General features: G+C 40.0%; 1 protein-coding gene and 1 long non-coding RNA gene across 2 annotated transcripts in view; one reads left to right on the top strand and one right to left on the bottom strand.

Annotated features, from left to right (window-relative positions):
- ECE1 (endothelin converting enzyme 1) overlaps positions 1-17696 on the bottom strand; it is a 171190-nt gene that overhangs the window by 89808 nt on the left and 63686 nt on the right. The gene's annotated exons all lie outside the window — the stretch shown is intronic.
- LOC127555752 (uncharacterized) lies at positions 4070-9851 on the top strand. Its single transcript, XR_007952278.1, has 2 exons — positions 4070-7163; positions 9279-9851. It is a non-coding gene; the product is annotated as an uncharacterized LOC127555752 (long non-coding RNA).

Genomic DNA, 17696 nt, shown 5'->3' with positions numbered 1-17696 from the left:
TGTGCCAGGCACTCTATTAAGTGCTAGAATACAAAGATGAACAAAGACAGTCCTTGCCCTCAAAGGGCTTATATTCTAGTGGGGGAAAAGACATAGAAATAATTACGTCCATAAAGATATCCATAGCTAGACATATTAGATATCTATGCAGCAAAAATGAAAGATATTCTCTGAAGGAAGACTTTTCAAAGCCAAACAGAATTGTTTAAATTTGACCTTTGCCTCCTGATTTCCTTCAAATCTTGGCCCAAATCCCATCTTTTGCAACAAGTTTTTCCCAGTCAATCCTCCTTAACGCTAGTGTCTTCCCTTAGAGATTATCTCCAACTTATTCTATATTTATCTTATTTGTATGTATTTTTTTTATGTTGTCTATTGTTTCCCCAATCTCCCCTTCCCCCCTAGATTGTAAGGATAAGAACTGTTTTCTCCTTTCCTTTCTTTGTATCTCCAACACTTTGCTTGCACACAGTAAGTACTTAATATTGGCTTTTGGACTTGACTTGATCCTGGAGATGATAGGGAGCCAAAGCAACTCCTTGAGCAGGGGAGTGACAATTCTTCTTTAAGGAATTTCTACAGTTGGGTCCTTTTATACCTTTCTATTTTCCCTTCTAATACTTTACGCAAGTAAAACCCAAGTCTCCTCCTGATATATCCCATTGCCTTGGTGCTTTGTACCATGGATTTCTACCCATCCTTCAAAGTTATACTCCGATGTCCCTTCCTCCAAGAAGTCTTCTTCAAGAAGCCCTGCCTCTTCAAGGCAGGTATACTATTCTATCACAACCCTCATCTGTATTTAGTTTTGTCCCTCCCGGATGGGTCTTAACCAGAATCTCAGTGAACTGTCTGTGTCCTATCCCTCTACCAGGCTGGAAGGACCAAGGTCACAGGCCTGGGTATTATCCAAACTTTGCCTCCCTTCCCCACCCCACCCCCACCCTCAGCAAAAGCAGGAGATAACCATTTGATGCAGGAATGACTGAGTGAATGACCAGTCCAAGGTCACATGGTTAAGAAGTGTCAAAGCCAGGACAAAGCTCAGTGCTCCAGCTGCCTAGGGACAGAACATTATGCTCTCTTCCCTTCTCTTCCCCTCCTCCCTTTGTCTCTGAAGTGAAGTGGGCTGGATGCCTAAGGGAGAAATCTGCCTTGAATTTGAGTTAGGTGCTCAAAAGAAAAAAAAAAAAAGCCTCAAAAGAGACCAAGGAAAATCACAGCAAAAATAGCTCCCTCCCCCTGCTAACTATTTTGGCCCTCAGTTACCCAGAAAACCCTGATTAAATCCAGACCATGTGTGCAGAAGGCAGTGCCCATCCATGGAAACAGCCAGTGTGGAAACAAGGGTGCTGAAAGAAATCCCCAACATCAAAGGCCAAGGGTGAAAAGAGCTCTTAAAAAGTTTAAAGTGTTGTTATTCATAATAACAGGGCGTGCTTCTAATGGCCCCCAAATGTCACTGAAGAATCTAGCTATTTTGTACCCTGGGTACCAACCCCTCCCAATCTCCAAATATCTTTGTGTTTATCCCTAAAGGAATTTATTGGGGGAAGGAGGAAGATATAAAACAGATAATCTTTTAAAAAAATCTTCTGGCGTGTTAAAAACAATAGAGGTTGACTTTATTGAAAGGAGATCAGAGGATCTTAGTGGACCCAAGCCCAATATGGATCAGCAATGCTTATAAGGTATCTGAAAAAGCCACTATGCTTTTGGGCTCCATTATACTAGCAGACTGTAGGTGGAAACAGCCCCCAAAGAGATCAGAATTCAGAACAGAACCGATTGACGACCAGACTTAGTTCCACAGCACTAATGAGGAAACATAGATCTCCTTCTTTACGGTAAAGGTGGTAGACTTCGAACTCAGAACATTACATCTGTTAAAAGCTTCAGTCACTGTCAGTCTGTTTGGATTCGCTGCTTCCTTTTGTATGAAGGAGGGCTCAATTAGGCCAAGGTTATTAGGAGGCAGAAGTGGAGTTATTAACTAATTCAACAGAGAAATGAATGAATAAAACACAGAGATAAAGGTGTGCGTCTAGGACTAGGGAGGGGAAGAATATCACTCTGACTTGGTTAGTGTGTCCCTGGCATTTGGTTCCAGATGGCACAGTTTAGAAGGGCAGTCATAAGCTGGGGGACAAACAGAAGGACAGGAGATGAAGGCCTTTGAGATCAGAGCTTATGAGAATGGCTGGAAAGAAGTAGGTATGTTCAGCCTAGAGCAGAGGAGACTAAGGGAGGCTGCGACATCCATCTTAGAGGTGTGTGAAGGGTTGTAGTAGGAAGGAAGGATTAGCCTTGCCCCAGTTGGCAGAAATGGCTTAATGGAAGGAAGTTTCAAAGATGCCCAATTATGCTTAATGTCAGGAAAAACTTCCATGGCCATGGCGCCATCCAAAAACCGAAAGGGAGGAAGTCTCTCTCAATGGAGGTCTTCAAGCCGAGGCTGGTGACCCCTGGTCAGGTGTATTGGAAAGGGATTCCTGTTCCAGTGTGTGTTGGATGGAGTGCTTGCCCAGGATCTTTCTGACTCAGAGAATCGGTGATTTGGTTAAAATAGAAAGTTTTAATCTGGGATCCATAAACTTCAAAAAAAAAAAAAAAAAACCAAACTATTTCAATACAATCATTTTCCTTTGTAATTCTATAGGTTTGATTTTATGAATTTTAAAACATAATTCTGAGAAAGTTGATCTTAAACCTCACCAGACAGCCAAAGGGAACTAGGGTATCATAAAAAGGCCCTCGGGACTATTTCTTCTCTTTTTACAAGAATGGCTTTTGTTTTACTGCTGCTTTTTGTTTTCATATCCCCTACATTTCTGACTATGTTCCTTCCTTGTCCCTATTCCAGCCAACCCCGATTTTTATTATTATTTTTTTAACCATCAAAGCACCTGCTGAATATTTTGAAGGCATTGTTCCCTTCTGGGGTAAGGAATGAAATCCATTTCTGTCCCTGTGGGGGGGGTCATGAGAGACCCCCATCAGGGAGGAAGGGAGTGGGGGCCATATCTGCTAGGACAGCAAACTGTTTTTTATTGCTCTAAGCTGCAGCTTCATGGGTCTGGACATTTCAAGTTCAAAGGGGCCTTTGAGATCATTTAGTCCAACTGCCTCATTTCACAGAAGAGGAAAATGAGGACCTCAGAGGATAAGTGATTTGTGCTTCAAAAACAGGAACCGAACTTGGCAATGCAGGCTGTCCTGGATATAGGGTGGTCATTAATAAAAAAGAAAAACAAATAAACACGAGAGGCTCAGGGCGCCAGCTCAGGGTCACGTGTAATTAATAAATACTTGTTGAATGACTGATGCAGGGAAATTCTGTGAACAGTTTCCCCAGTAATGAGGCTGGCTACCTTGGCCAGAAATCTTAGGATTGACATAGGATCTACAAGCCTCGAGGCCTACTCCTTTGCTTACCCACCCAGGCAGGCACTTGGAGAAAATTTATCTATTCACCCTCCTTGTGACTCAACTGCCCAGGGGCAGCCAGAAGGAAGGGGAGCTGGGAGCTCTGGGCCCAGCGTGTTCAGGTAAGGCTCCACCTCTCACCGAGGCCTTCTGGGCTGACTCACCTGCCTGCCCTCTGTTCTCCCACCCATCTCACCCATCTCAGTTCTCACCTGGCCCTGAACAGGGACAGTTTATAGGCAGACCACTCTGCACTGGGCCCACCCCAGTCCTGGGAGTATTTATGCACACATACACCTCATCCTTGCTCTTCTGAGCAAGTTTCAATCGTATTGTGGGGAAAGGGTGGGACTCAGAAGACCATCTGTCTGACCATTCCTCATGTGCTTTTGCTGCCTCAACTTCTGAAGCATGTCTCCCAATTATGGTTGTGCCCAAGGCTTTGCCATGGGCCATGTGTGTGTATGTGTATGTGTGTGTGTATCCTTTTTTCCCTCTCGCCTCTTTCTCGTTCTCTTTCCCTCTCCTCCTCCTCTTCGTCTTCCTCTTCTTCTTTCCCTCTTCTCCTTGTCCTTCTCCTCTTCATCTTCCTCTTCTTCTTTTCCTTTCTTCCTCTTCTCCTTCTTCTCCTCCTCCTCTCCTCTTCTTCTTCTTCTCTTTTTCCTCCTCCTCCTCTTCTCTTCCTCCTCATCCTCCTTTCTTCCTCTTCTTCTTTTCCTTTTCCTCCTCTTTTTCTCCTCCTTCTTTTCTTCTTCCTCTCCTTTCTCCTCCTCCCTTTCTTTTCTTTTTCCTCCTCTTCTTTTCTTTCTGCTCCTCCTTCTTCTCTTCTTCTTCTTTTCCTTCTCTTCTCCTCTTCTTTCTCTCCTTTCCCTCCTCCTTTTCTCATTCTCCTCTTCTTCTCCTTTTCCTCTTCTCTTTAGCCTCCTCCTCCTCTTCTTCTCCTTTCTTCCTCCTGCACTTTATTCTCCTGCTCTTTTTCTTCTTCTTTTCCTTCTCTCCTCCTCCTCTTCTTCTTTCTTTTTCCTCCTCCTCTCCTGTTCTTCCTCTCCTTTTTCTCTTCTTTTCTTTCTTCTCCTCCTCTTTTTCTTTTCTTTCTCCTTTTTCTTGTCTTCCTCTTCCCCCTCCTCTTTTTCTTCTTTTCCTCTTCCTCTTCTTCTTTTCTTCTTCTTCTCTTCTTCCTTTTCTCTCCATCTTTCTCTGTCTCTGAATCTTCATTTGTCTCCCTGTCTCTGTCTCTCTCCCTCCTTTCCTTCTTCTCTCTCTCCTTTCTTTCTCATTCTCTCGTCTTGCTCTCTCTTATTTTCTCTCTCTCTCATCCCATCAGCTCCCATGAGTTTAAATGATCATCTCTCTGCAAATGAATCTCAGATCCACAATCTCCTTCTTCTCCTCTCCTGAGCTGAGGTCCCCAATCACCAACTGCTGTTTATACATTTCCAACTGGATGTTTAGGGGCAAAATAAACTCACTAAATCCAAAAGAGAACAGGGTATCTTTCCTCTTAAATACCCCTGCTCCTGAATTTCCTGATCCCTCTAAAGTCCCACTTGTCACCCAGCTTTAGTAAGCTCAATGTAGTCATTCAGTCCTCCCTTTTGCTCACCCCACCATCCAATCTTATTTCCATTTCCCAAGATTGCTCTTCCATCTATTCTATTTATCTCCTCAAACAGCCACCACCCCAATCTGGACTGTCATCAACTCCTGCCTGGGCAATCAAAACTACAATAGCCTCTGAATTGGTTTCCCTGCCTCCCCAATAAAATCTGTCCAGATGCTAACGTTTTTAAAGTGCAGCTTCATATTTGACTTATATCAGATTGCTTGCTGTCTTGGGGAAGGAAGGAAGTGAGAGAAGGTGGGGAAAAAAATGGAGCACAAAGTTTTACAAAAATGAATGTTGAAAACTATCTATATGTGTATTTGGGAAAAAATTATAAAGTGCATCATGACCCATGTCATCATCCCTCTGCTCCAGAAGCGTTAGTGGCTCCCTAATAACTTCCAGGGTTAAATGAATTCCTCAGTTTGGCATTTAAAGCCTTTTACAAATTGGTCCCAACCTATTTTTCCAAAATTATTGAACTGTATTTTATTACTTTTCTCTATACATAGTATAGTCTAGCCAAATTGACCTTGTTTACCATAAATGACTCCTCATATTAGAATGTCTTTACTCTGGTTCCTGTGTTCCCTTCTTTACTTCTGTCTCTATATGAAGCCTTTCTTGATTTACTAGTTGTAAGTATCATCTACTGAAAATTATCTTGTATCTTTGTTGTAGTTTGCTCATTTTTCCATCTTGTCTCATATTTTGTGACCCCATTTGGGATTTTCTTGGCAAAGATTTACCATTTCTTTCTCCAGCTCAGTTTGCAGATAAGGAAACGGAGACAAACGGCCTGAAGTGACTTGCCCAGGATCACACAGCTGTTAAGTGTCTGAGGCTGGATTTAAACTTAGGAAGATGAGCTTCCTGACTCCAGGCTTGGGCTCGATGCACTATGGCACCCTCTAGCGTCCCTGTCTTGTACCTATTTTGTATCTATATCTTCTATACCTCTGTGCTCTATTTTCTTTCTTGGCTACATTGTAACCTCCTCAAGGGCAAGAGGAGTTTTTGTCTTTGCATCCCCAGGACCATGTGGAATCCCTGGATAATAATTTACTGTTGAGGATTGATTGATAGGGGTCCCTAATTGGATGTTCAGTAGTTTTGTGACCTTGGCCAGGTCATTGAACATGTCTAAATGTCAGTTTACACATCTATGAAATTAGGGGGTTTACCTCAATTGTTTCTAATGTCCTTTTAACCCTATTAACCACTTTTTTTGGGCTAGGAACTGCACTAAGTGCTGGAGATTTATAAAGGTAACAAAAAGAATTCCTTAAGAATTCTCCGGGGGCGGGGGAGAAGTAAATATAAATAATCATGAAAGGCAGTGTGGCTAACTGGTTAGAAGGCTAGCTAATTTTTGCTGGAAACTGGGTGTATGAACACAGACTAGTCACTTAACCTCTCACATTCTAAGGCCATAAGTTGCAAAGGAGTTTCCAAATGACCTCAATGGGTGAAGGGAGTCTCCGTGGAGATGCAAACTGGAGTCCAGACCTCCACCAAAATTATAATTTAGAGATGGGAGGTGAGGTAGTATGGTATACATTCTTGTTTTGCTACTTTGGAGGTAGGCAGGGCAATGAATGGCGACAATCATGGAATGGTGGAGAGGGTTTGGGATTTGGAAGAGCCAAGTTAAGTTCTTATCTTCAGTCCTCTGACTCTCAGTTCAGAATGCTTTCAACTCCCACTACTCTGCCCCTTTCATGAAAGAAAATTGTTGAACTGAACAGAGTGGAAGTTCTATAGAAATATTAGTTACTAAGAGTCATCCTTAAAAGAGGAAACTCCCACGTCAAAATCCAGCCTCCAAAAATTATAACAGTATCATTTTTATAATAGCTTTTTATTTTTTCAAATACATGCAAAGATAGTTTCCAACATTCATCTTTCCAAAACTTTGTGTTCCAATTTTTCCCTTCCTTCCTACCCCTTCCCCTAGACAATCCAATATAAATATAACTTTGTCCTGTAAAGAAGTTGCAGAGAAGGGTTCAGAGCTATCCAAAACACTTTTCTCCCTCTCTCCTCAGATGCTTCTAGTATACCTGAAGAAACACTCCTTTGCTCCCTATCTCCTACTTTGTGGAGCTGTCCAAGAGTGGAAGAGACCGACTTGGTAAGTAGTGAATTTGCCATCACTGGAGGTCTTCAAGAGGATACTGGATGACCCGTGGTCAGGATTGTTGTAGATGGGACTCCTAGTAAGAACCAGTTGGAATGGACCGCCTGTGAGGCAGCTGATAACTCAGGGGCTCAAACATCAGTCCCCAAAGTCACTTCTTCCTGGCAGCTTTCCAATTAACTCTACTTTGATTACTCCCTTACTATGCTTGTCTTCAGGGAGTTTGGCATTGTTTACATTATAATCTTTTGTGTATTCACCAGCCCCAATGACTAACATCCTATACCAATTTCTTCCAGAGGACTAAGGCAACAATTGTCTCACTGAAGTCCCCAACAACACCTGGGAGAAGAAGCTATGGTACAAAGTAGAGGACAGCTAAATGGTACAATAGCATAGAGTATCAGACCTGGAGTTGAGAAAACTCCTCTTCTTGAGTTAGATCTGGTCTCAGACACTTACTAGCTCCATGACCCTGGACAAGTCCCTTAGTCCTGTTTGCCTCAGTTTCCTCATTTGTCAAATGGGCTGGAGAAAGAAATGGCAAACCATTTGAGTATCTTTGCCAAAAAGACCTAAAGAGGTGGACAGAACTGAAATGAACCCCCTTACACAACAACAATAAAAGTCAGGTAAAGTGGGAAGCCCAGTATTCCAGGCATAGGAGATAGACAGAGAAAATGACCAAAATCAGGAGATGGAGTGTCTCATTGGAGAAAGAGCAAGGAGGCCAGAGCTGATGGACTGAACACTACATGGGCTGGTATGAGGTGAGATGCAATGCATAAGAAGGCTGGAAAGGTGAGAGGCAGTTAAATGTCCTGGTGGCTTTCATGACTTTTCCTTTGTCTTTTCACACTGCAGATCAAAAGGGACAGACTGGCCTTTGGGAGCTACAAATACATAGAGATAGGGCTGATTTCCTCACTACTAGACTCTTTCTTCTAAAGCATCTCTGCATCTTAAGTCTTTGAGAGTTGCCTTTGAGCATTGGAGAAGTTAAGTTACTTGACCAAGGTCACCCAGTCAAAAATGAAATTTGAATCCAGGTCTTTTTGATTCTAAAGACCAGCTCTCTATTGAGTGTGCCATACTGTCCACGAGGAAGCAAGCTAAATGCAGCAGACTATTCCCAGGTGGTAAACTTAACCAAATGCCAGGGGCAAACAATGTGGGATTGAAGGAATGCCATGTGCACATCAAGAATGCCGGTGAGATCATTCCTGTGACTTCACCAAAACAACTCTTAGGTACGCAAACCATGAGAAACACAAACCATGTGAAGACATGTACTGTACTGCACTGTACTGAAAACACTGCTTATGGGAGGCTCCCTTGGAGGGGACTCCTGTCTGCTTTCTCCTGCCACTCTTCCCATCCTTTCAGTAGGACCCTCTCTAGTTGATTCTCTACGTCTGTGGAATCCCCCAAGAAGGGATCCAACCCACTCATCTTGTAGATGTTTCTACTGAGGTTCAGAAAAGGGAAGCAATAGAACTAATAGGGTCAAGACAATAATAATAAAAATTTAAAAAGTGTTACATGTAACACTTTAAGATCTACAAAACAGTTTTTCTTATTCTTGAGTCACTTTTCAGTTGGGTCCTACTTTTTGTGATCCCATTTGGGGTTTTCTTGACAAAGACTTTGGGGTGGCTTGTCATTTTCTTCTCTAGCTCATTTTACAGATGAAGAAACTGAGGCAGACGCGAGGAGTGACTTGTCCAGAGTCGTAGAGCCAGTGTCTGAGACCAGATTTGAACTCATGAAGATGAGTCTTCCTGACTCTATGCACTATGGCGCCACCTAGTATTTTGACAAAGCACTTTACTTAGTATTTTATTTGATCCTCACTCCACCCAGAAAGTTGTGGGCTTCTGACTTTAAATAGAATACTCTTTTCTTAATAAATTATAAATAGTGGAACTGAAAGAGATAGCTAAAGAAAAAATGTTATGGTCTTCTCATTTTTAAAGAAACATCTGACCGATTACTTTTGTTTTTACATCAACTAGGGAAAGATATTTTGGGATCTGTTGCTATTTGAGTCTCATGTAGTCTATGCTTTCGTCACTAATATTCCTCCCACTTTTTTTTTTAAATTTCTAGAAGATAAGAAATGCTAAGCAGGATGCTTTCTGAAAAACCCAGAAAGACTTCTATGAACTTATGCAAAGTGAACAGAAACAGAAGAATATTGTACATGGTAATAGCAATATTTTAATTATGATCAAATATGAAAGACTTGGCTACTATGATTGAGAAAATAAATGACCCAGGACAAGTCCAAAGCACCCATGATGGAAAATGCTATCTAGCTCCAGAGAGAGAGATGATGAAGTCCGAATACAGATTGAAGCTTACTTATTTTAAACTTTATTTTTCTTGTGTTTTTTTCCCCTATGTTTTCTTTGACAACATAGCTAATATGGAAATGTATTACATGCCTTCGCATGTATAATCCAGATCAAACTGCTTGCCTTTTCAAGGAGCAAAGAGAGAATTTAGAACTTGAAATTGTTAAAAAAAAAAAATCTTTACATAGAACTGGGAAATGTTTAATGAAATAAATAAAAATATATTTTTAAAAAATAACTTCCTAAACAGATAATCAAATAGGCAGCAAACAATGAAGTCTCAACAAAATGTGGTGTAATAAAATGAAAAGTACAACAAAGTTAATTTGACTAAATTTGACTACTACATATAGTAAAACAGGAAGAATACTGGTCTGTGGTTTTGAGAACCTGTGTTAAAATTCTACTTTTTCCACCTAGTAGACTTTTCAGAAAGTCTGGTGAAGATTATGGACCTTTTTCAGAATTGTTTTTAAAATGAAATTTAACAAAAACAATTACAAAGGAAACCAGTTATATTGAAATATAATTATTCTTCTCCAATCCGTACCCTGGATTCTTTCTTCTAACACGCCAAAGAAAATTCTCCACCCTGAAAGTTCACTATACTCCTTGACTTCTCACATTGAAAAAGTCCTCAAGTCCCTTGATTTCTTCTTCTAATTGGCTGGTTCCTCTCAGAACCTAATGAGAATATTCAGGATAAATATGAATCCATTTCTCCTCAGGATGTACTTCTGACTTTCTCTTCCCAGGGCTGGATACCTCCTTTCAGTCTCCTTTTATATGTTATCTTCCCCCACTAGAATGAGGGCAGGATCTATCTTTCTGTTTGTGTTTGTATTTCCAACATTTAGTACAATACCTGGCACATATAGGAAGTGTCATACATAGTAAGCCCTTATGGCAGAAGGGCAAATGCCCCAATTTTTTTAAAAAAAGGGGAGGATCTAGTAAATTTGACTTTGATTTCTGGAAAATTTGTATAACAGATCATTAAAGAGATAGTTGACAAACATCTGTAAAACAAAGCAGTTGTTACAGAACCAGCAGGGTTTTATCAAAATAGGTCAGACAGATCAAAGACATTTCCTTTTCTCTCAGTATTACATACTGATACATATATATGTATATATTATATCTATTATTATAATATTAATTATATGTCATAATATTATAATAATAGATATATACACACATATATATATATATGATATTACTTATAGAATAATACTGTATCTGTAGTTTACCTAGAATTGAACAAAGCCTGGGCTAAAATACCTCATGTTAATTATGATGGGGGAGATGGAGGGATATGATGATACAATCGGATGATTCAGGTCTGGTTGGATAGTCAGCCTCAAAGAAGAATTTTGTGAATGGATCGGCATCGAAGTACTGTGAAGTGTCCAATGGAGAATTCTTGAGACCGATGCTTGGTCTTGGATCTGGGCTGCCCTGCATTTTTATCAATGACAAATACAGGAATATATGGCAGGCCATCCAATATGTAAATGACACAAAGCTGGGAAGAGTGACTTCCACAATGGATGACCAAAGAGATGTGGTCAACGTAGAGCATTAGGGTGAATTTAATAAAATGAAATTCAATAGGGGTCGATGAAAAATCTAATATTGGAGTACCAAAAAATCCACCTCATCAGAAGGGATAAGGAAGGCATGGATGGACAGCTATAGTTTTGGAAGAGATCTGGGGTTTTAATGGGCTGTGAGCTCAACTGTATGATGTGATGATGAAAATGTTTTGGACTTAGCGTACAGAAATTGGGAAATCATAATCCCACTGGGCTCTGCTCTTGCCAAATCCTCATCTGAAGAATCGGATCCAGTTCTTCTTGGGGACAATGGTCTAAGTAGGATGTTTATGAATTGGAGAGTATCCAGAGGAGGGACACTAGAATGGGGAAAGGCTTTGAGCCTATATTATATAAGAATTTCTTTAACTTATTGTTATTATTTAATTTATTTTAAAATCATGTTTATTTATCCTAGAGAAACCTAAGGGGATCATGGACATATGTTAGCTGTGTTCAAATACTTGGAGAAAAGATTAGATACATTCTCTTGGACAAAATAAAGACAGCTATATAAGGAAGTAGACAGACTACGGCATCCAGAATTAAGAAGACCTAAATTCAAATCCAACCTCAGACACTGATCAGTTGTGTTACCCTGGCAAATCACTTAACTCCTATCTCCCTTGGTTTCTTTTTTTTTTTTCCTCAATAGTATTTCACTTTTCCAGATACAGCTTAAGATAGTTTTCAACATTCATTTTTGTAAGACTTTGTATTCCAAATTTTCTTCCTCCCTCTCCCAAGACAGCAAGCAATCTGCTGGAGATTAATTATGTTCTGCCTCAGTTTCCGAAAGGACTGTTAATGGGAAGCAAATGAATTACTATCTGTAAAGTGCCTGGAGTACATTATATAAATGCTTATTCTTTTCCCTTAGCACCAAAGGGCCGACCCAGAGGCAAATTTTGGCTCCACATCAGGATAAACTTCCAAGAATGAGAGCTATCCAAAGTGGAATGAGTGGTCTTTGGAAATTTTCAAGCAGAGGCGGAGGAACACTGGTCAGGCATGTTATAATGGGGTTTGAGTTAGCCAGATGACTACTAAAGTCCCTTCTATCTCTCAAATTCTGCGATGATTTCAGGCCTATAATTACACGGTAGGTATGCATTAATGCATTACAGGTGTTCTGGATTCTTAGGCTGGTCCTTCACCCATTATGCCACAGTGCCTCTTGAATTATTATTATTATTGTTGTTATTATACTTTGTGATAAGCACAATCATTATTGTTCTGCATGGTAATTAGCTGTAATTACCACAGAGGTCACACAAATGACTCTAATTAGAATTTCTTTTAGAAAACAAATCCAGCACTTTTAGGGTCAGCTCCAAACAGGAAGGCAGTGGATAGGACAGGAAGTTGCCCACCTGAAGACCACGGGAGTTATAACCCAAAGACTCCCTTATCCAGAAGGTACCCACACAAGGGGCATTTAGAGTACCTCCACTTTGTAAAGCCTTCTACATATATTTCTTTGAGCCTCACAATGGAGTTAGCTAGTACAAGCAGCATTCTGCCAATGAGGAAACTGAGCAAATGACAAGATCACACTGACAAGAGTCAGGATTTGAACATCATTTCCCCCTGCATTTGGGACTAACAGTTTTGCAAGGTGGGAAAGACTCCCCTCGGACATAACTATCACTGAAGGGCAGCTGAAGCAAGTAGAAGTGGATATCATGGATACCTCCCTTGGATCACTCAAAGGGGTGCTCAGAGGAAGAAAAGGGGCTGAGCTTTGTAGGAACTGGCTTAGACTTGGAAGGTACAATGCTGATAAAAAATGGTGATAATGTGTTGGGGTAAGAGGCAGGGAAAGGGTGTCCTGAAAAGAAATCCACAGGAGACTGGGGGGTAGAGTTCAACCATGATGTCAGTGCCCACAGTGTTTAGCTCTGGCCTGGGGATAGGGTTATGCAACCACTGCGGCATATTATCAAAACACTTGGATTCCAGCCTTAGCTAGGTCACTTACTAGCTAATAGCTTAGGAGAAGTTAGAGAAGGACTCTCCAGGCCTCAGTTTCTTATTCTGTAAAATGGGGAAGATTAGGTTAAGGGCATGTTTAAGTTGTCCATTGTAATTCTAATATTCAATGTTTTATGACCTCCCTAGGGTAAATCTGCTATGTTCTCAAGAGCTTTCTAGTTCTGACATTCTATGTATAGTCTAAACCCCTTCCAGCTCTGACATTCTATATTTTTTAAAAAGTATTTAGCATTTTATTTTTCCCTAATTACATATCAAAATAATTTTTAATATATGTATTTAAAATTTTGAGTTCCAGATACTCTTCTTTGTAAAGGCAAGCAATCTGATGTAAGTTATACATGTATAGTCATGACAAAGGCCTTTAGCTCTCACATTCTGTGTTCTAAGCCTCCTTCCGGCTTTGACATTCTATGTTTAAAGACCACTTCCAGATGTAACATTCTGTTTTTTTAATTATTTATTTAGTGTTTTATTTCTTCTCCACATACATATAAAAATATTTTTCTACATTTAAATTTAAAATTTTGGATTTTGAATTCTCTCCCTATCTCCCTCTCTCCTCACTCCCCCGCCATTGAGAAGACAAGCAATCTGATGTAGATTATTCATGTGAAGTTATGACATCTCTCACTTTCTGTGTTCTAAGTCTCCTTCGAGCCCCAACATTCTATATTTTAAAGCCCTTCCCAGCTCTGAAATCCTGTGTTCCAAGGGACCTCCCAGTTCTGACATTCTGTTTTTTAAGGGCTTTCCCAGCTCTAACATTCTGGGTCCTAGGGTCCTCCCAGCTCTGACATCCTGTGTTCTAAGGAACCTCCCAGTTCTGACATTTTGTTTTTTAAGGGCTTTCCCAGCTCTGACATTCTCTGACTCTGACTCTGACTTATCGACAAAACTATCAGCATCCTGCCTGTGGTATTAAGTTTGGTTTACTACACACTGCAGTATTTATAATGAATGACAGGGCCTATGAATAAGGAGACTCAACAAGCATTTCCTGATAAGGATCTTGTCAGGTTCAGCAGTTACTGATGCTCCAAACAAGATGATATGTTTTCAACTAGAGCCACTGACAAGGACAATTCAAGCCCTTCTTGTCTTTCAAAGCTCACTTCCTTTCAGAGGCCTCTAATGGTTGTCTCACCTGACTTTGTTCCTGCCTCTTTTTCCTGGGCCATCACAACACCTGGGAGCTTGTGCTTTAGCCTATTCTGTTCCGTATTAGACCTAAACACTCCCTCCAGTTGACCATCACTTAGAAGCATAGATTTTAATACTGGAGCTAGATGAGGTTCATGATGTGGAGCATAAGAATATTAAAAGTCATAGCTGGGAAAAAGATTTTGTAATACAGAATATCAGAGCTGGGATGGAATTAGAAAAGAGAATGAGACATGAACATGAGAGATGGAAGGGAATTAGAACATAGAATGTTAGAGCTGGAAGGGAAGTGGAACAGAGAGCATCAGAGCTGGAAGAAATATGAGGACGTGGAATGCCAGAGCTAGAAAGAACACAGTACATCCGCTTAAAGGCAATCTTAAAAAACAGCCAGTCTAATTTCTTCTTATACAGAAGATCAGCTAAAGGATTTAATCAACATCAGAGTCAGTAGTCGATCCAAGGCTCTTTCCAAATCTATCTCCCACTGGAGATGTTAAAATTCTATACTTAATAGGTGGTGATTTCATGACCTAGTCCATCCTACATCCTGCCATCTCTTTCCCTAAACTCTGCTCCTAGTTGGGTCTTTTTTCCCCCAGCCTCAACAACCCCCTTTCTCAGTCTTCAGTGTTTTCTCTATTTAGGAAAAAGCAGAATCTGCCCCGACTTGCTAAACTCTTGAATCTCTTTTCATTCTCTCAATCAGAGTTCTATCTTTCATGAGGTTGGTTGTTCCCCTCTGTAAGCACATCTCTATCTGTCACCAGATGGGCCCAGAATTGAATGCTACTCTCCCAAAAGAGGTCCTGGAAAGACCATGTTGAGTGGAACCTTCATCATTCCTATGGGTACACCACTCTTGATACCCTCGGGATTCCCCCATCCCAATTTCACACAGGCTACAATATCTCCTGGCCCCTGTCAAGTTTGTTTTGAATTAACCTCATACCAACTATTCATTTTGTCAAAGAACTGTATAGAAATGAATTGCTGAAGGCTTATAGATTTCTGGAACAGAGACTTATAAAGTCCCTATAAATACAGACAAATAGAAACAGAGATGGATAGAGGCAGCTAGATGGTCTAGTGTGCTGGGTCTGCTGTCAAGAAGACCTGAGTTTAAATCTTGCCTTAGACACTTATAGCTGTGTGACTTTGAGAGAATCACTCTCTCTCTCTGCCTCAGTTTCCTGAACTGTAAAATAGGGACAATTACCACATTTACCTCTCAGGATTACTGTGAGGATCAAATTAGCTAATATTTTTAAGCTTAGCACAAACAGTAGGTGCTGTGTTAATGCTAATTATGTATGTATATATATATACACATGTATACATATATACATACATACACACATTCAATTAAACTCAGTAAATACTTGTCTATGTGACAAGAGACCTGGATCAATTTGTAAAATTATGGGGTGATTCCAGAGGATCTAGAATGAAAAAAATGTGCTTCTCATCTCTAGACTGAGTGATGATGAACAAGGCTCCAGATTGAAATACACATTTTTGGATTATAGCCAATTTGAAGCTTCTTTCCCTCAATTTCTAATTCTTTACCACCACAAAAAGAAATCCTATAAAAATTTTTATACATATAGGCTTCAAGTCAAAGAGTATGCATGATTTTATAGCCCTCTGGCCATACTTATAAATTGTTCTCCAGAGTGGTTGGATCAATTCACAGTTCCACTAACAGTGCTTTAATGTTTCAGTTTTCCCACGTGTCCATATTCCTTTTCTGTCATATTAGCCAATTTGACAATACCTTGGAGTTGTTTTCATTTGCATTTCTCTAAACAATGGTGATTTACAGCATTTTTTCATGTGGTTATAGATAGCTTTAATTTCTTTCATTGAAAACTGCCTGTTCACATCCTTTGATCATCTATGAATTGGGGAATGACCTGAAGTCTTACAAATTTGACTCCACTCTCTATAAATTTGAGAAATAAGGCCTTTATCAGAGAAACTCGCTATAAAATTTTTTGATGCTTAACTGTTACTGTGTATATATCTCCTCTCTCTTCTGTGTTTCCTTCCCCCTTCTCTCTCCATTTCTCTCTCTTCCCTATCTCTGTCTCTCTGTCTCTGTCTCTCTTTCCTTCTTTCTCTCTGTCTGTCTCCTCCCACCCTGACCCTCAAAGGCATTTTGCTTCTGACCCAGAAGCCTCTCTCAATCCATTATCCCTTCTGTCGAACCGGCTCCTCTTCTCTTATCCCTTTCCCTCCTTTCCTGTAGGTCAAGATAGATGTCTATGCCAACTGAGTATGTTTGCTATTCTACTCCCACCCTCAAATCTTCCCCTCCACTGTAAAAGCTCTTTCATACCTCATTTATGTGAGATAATTTACCCTCTTTTACTTTTATCTTCTTCCAATGCATCCCTTTTTCATCTTTTAATTTTATTTTTTAATTTTTAAAAATATCATACAATCATAGTGAACTCACACCCATAGCTTCTGTCTATGTACAGTATTTTTAACTATCCTGATAATGAGAAATTCTTAGGAGTTATAAGTATCATCTTCCCATGTAGAAATGTAAACAGTTTAATCTTACTGAATCCCTTAGGATTTCTCTTCTCGGTTCACTTTGTGTGTGTGTGTATGTGTGTGTGTGTGTGTGTGTGTGTGTGTGTGTGCGCGCGCGCGCGCGCGCTTCTCTTGCATTTTGTATTTGGAAATCAAATTTTCTATTTAGCTCTGGTTTTGTTATCAGGAATACTTGAAAGTTCTCTAATTCATTAAATATCCATTTTTCCCACTCCACAAAAGGATTAGTTTTGCCAGGTAGGTGATTCTTGGTTCTAATTCTAACTCCTTTGCCCTCCAGAATATCATATTCCAAGTCCTTTAATCCTTTAATGGAGAAGCTGCTAAATCTTGTGTTATGTCAATAGTGACTCCTCAATCTCTTAGTAGTTTCTTTCCAGCTGCATGTAATATTTTCTCCTTGACAGGAGACAGGCTGTAATGTTTCTGGAAGTTTTCATTTTCGGATATCTTTTATGAGGTGGTGAGTAGAGTTTTTCACTTTCCACTTTGCTCTGGTTCTAGGATATCAGGGCAATTTTCCTCAATAGTTTATTAAAAGATGATATCTAGGCTCTTCTTTTAATCATGGCTTTCAAGGTAGTCCAATAATTCTTAAATTTTCAATCCTTGATCTATTTTTCAGATCAGTTATTTTTCCAATAAGGTTATTTCACATTTTATTTTTTCATTCTTTTGGCTTTGTTTTATGATTTCTCAATGCCTGATGGAGTCATTAGTTTCTACTTTCTCAATTCTCATTATTAAAGGATTATTTTCTTCAATGAACTTTTGTACCAGTGACCCATTCTGCTTTTTAAGGAGTTCTCCTTTTCAAGGGATTTTTGTGCCTCTTTTGTCATTTGTCCCAT

Source organism: Antechinus flavipes, chromosome 3 (genome assembly GCF_016432865.1).
Source record: "Antechinus flavipes isolate AdamAnt ecotype Samford, QLD, Australia chromosome 3, AdamAnt_v2, whole genome shotgun sequence".
NCBI classification, from domain to species: Eukaryota; Metazoa; Chordata; class Mammalia; order Dasyuromorphia; family Dasyuridae; genus Antechinus; species Antechinus flavipes.
The sequence above is the reverse complement of the archived record's forward strand: the minus strand, read 5'-3'. Positions and strand labels throughout refer to the sequence as shown.